Consider the following 2403-nt stretch of genomic DNA (forward strand, 5'->3'; position numbering starts at 1 on the left):
ATTATTATCTGCAAATGCCATGCCTTGATTGTTACATTATTTTCTCTCATCCATGCAACGCCCGTCATCCATCCCTGTGCCTACAATATTTTAATCCTGCTGTTTACTATAATCACTACTACTGTCTTTGTTACTCTACTGCTGTTATTTCACTACTGCTACTGCTATAAAACTGCTACTACTGATAAACTCTTGCGAGCAAGTCTGTTTCTAGGTGCAGCTGAATTGACAACTCCGCTGTTAAGGCTTTCAAGTATTGTTTGTCTCCCCTTGTGTCGAATCAATAAATTGGGTTTTACTTCCCGCGAAGACTGTTGCGATCCCCTATACTTGTGGGTCATCAAGACTATTTTCTGGCGCCGTTGCCGGGGAGCATAGCTTTATTTGCAAGTTCACTTGGATTGATATTGTTAGCTCCAAATTCTCCATCATGGGTAAACCTCGCGATACTAAAGTCGCCATATTACCATCCACTACAAGAAAAGGTACAACTCTGAGTACCTCTGCTGCTCTTGATTCACCATCAGTGATAGATAAACTTGTTTCACCACCACAAGCTTCACATGATGGTACTTCTGCTAGATCTGAAAATTCCTCTTATAATTTTGATGATGCTTCTGATGTGCTTGATAATGATGGTTCATTAGGATCTTTTCTAGATGCTACAATTGCTAGGTCTAGACAAATTGAAAGTACTGAAAGTCCTAATGAAAATGCTGCTACACCTGTTAATTCACCTGAGTCTGTTGAATACTCTAGTGATGATCTTGATGAAGATTATGTAGAACTTGATGACGATTTTATTGATAAATGCAATGCTACTACTGATGCAAGAAAAATTAAAAGTTGCTTGCACAACATATCGTTAGATATAAAGCTGTCTCCCGATCCTAAATTTGCCACATCTCCTATAAACATTAAGGATAAGGATTATGATTTTTCTCTTGATTTATCTCATATATCTATTGTTGAGAAAACACCTTTTTGTGGTACTGAAAAAGAAAGTCTTTGTAGAACACATGATTGAGCTTTCTACTCTGAGTAGCTTGTTTTCTGATGATGTTAAGAAGCGTACTTATTTTGTTGCTAAAATTTTCCCTTTCTCATTAAAGGATGATGCTAAAACTTTGTATAATAGTTTGCCACCTGATTCTATTAATAGTCCAAAAGAATTGCTTGATGTTTTCTTTCGGAAATACTTTCCTGCTAGTGCTCAACATATTGCTTTGCAGAGAATTTATAATTTTGATCAGGAAGATGGAGAGAAATTGCACGAGGCTTGGGCGAGATTTTGCTCTCTTATTAGAGCTCGGCTTCGAACATGATTTGGAAAAGCATGATTTACTTGATATATTTTATAGTGGATTAACCATTGAGTCTAGGGCATACCTGGATAGTTGTGCTGGTTGTGTTTTCAGGAAAAGAACTCCAGACGATGCTGAAGAATTATTGGCTAGAATAGGCCGGAATCATGATGATTAGTCTACACCTGAACCAACCCCGACACCAATATTGAAGAAGAGGGGTATGATTAAATTAAATGATGAAGATATGAGGGAAGCCAAGAAATCTATTAAAGAGAAGGGTATTAAATCTGAAGACGTGAAGAATATACCTCCCATAGAAGATTTATGCAAGATAACTCCCCCTTCATCCATGATTGAGGTACACTCTCTTGAACGCTTTACTAGGGAAGATATTCCGTATTCAAAACCTCCTGCTCAATGCTTAGATGAGTTTGACAATTATATTGTTAAGCAAAATAATTTCAATATGAGAGTATAGAATCATTTAATGGAAAATTCTCGAGCTATTAGTGAATTGCATGGTATTGTGGAGAGAACCTCCAATGATGTTAAGATGCTTATTAAACATTTTCATATGGTTCAAACTCAAATTGATCAACTCACTAAAGTGCAAAATGACTTGTTAAAAGATAATTCTAAAGAAAAACATGCTTATGAAGTAACAACTAGAGGCGGTGTTTCTACCCAGGATCCTCTATATCCTGAAGGGCATCCCAAAAGAGTTGAACAAGATTCTCAACGAACTGAAACTAGTGCTCCTTCTAAGAAAAAGAAAAATAAACATAAAACTGTTGTAGAATCCTCCGAGCACTGTTAATGATGCTAATAGTATTTCTATTTCGATGCTTGAAACTGAAAGTGGTAATGAACATGATAAAGATAATGATAAGAATGATGCTTCTGATAAAGAAGAGGTTGAAGAAGAACCTGAAATGCATGCTAAAAATAAAAAGTATACTAAATAAGATTTTATTGCTAAGAAACATGGTAATGAAAGAGAACCTTGGGTTCAAAAGCAAATGCCTTTTCCTGCTCAGAAACTAAAATCAAAGGAAGAAGAACACTATAATAAATTCTGTGATTGGATGAAACCTTT

This window comes from Lolium rigidum, chromosome 6 (genome assembly GCF_022539505.1).
Source record: "Lolium rigidum isolate FL_2022 chromosome 6, APGP_CSIRO_Lrig_0.1, whole genome shotgun sequence".
Lineage (NCBI taxonomy): Eukaryota > Viridiplantae > Streptophyta > Magnoliopsida > Poales > Poaceae > Lolium > Lolium rigidum.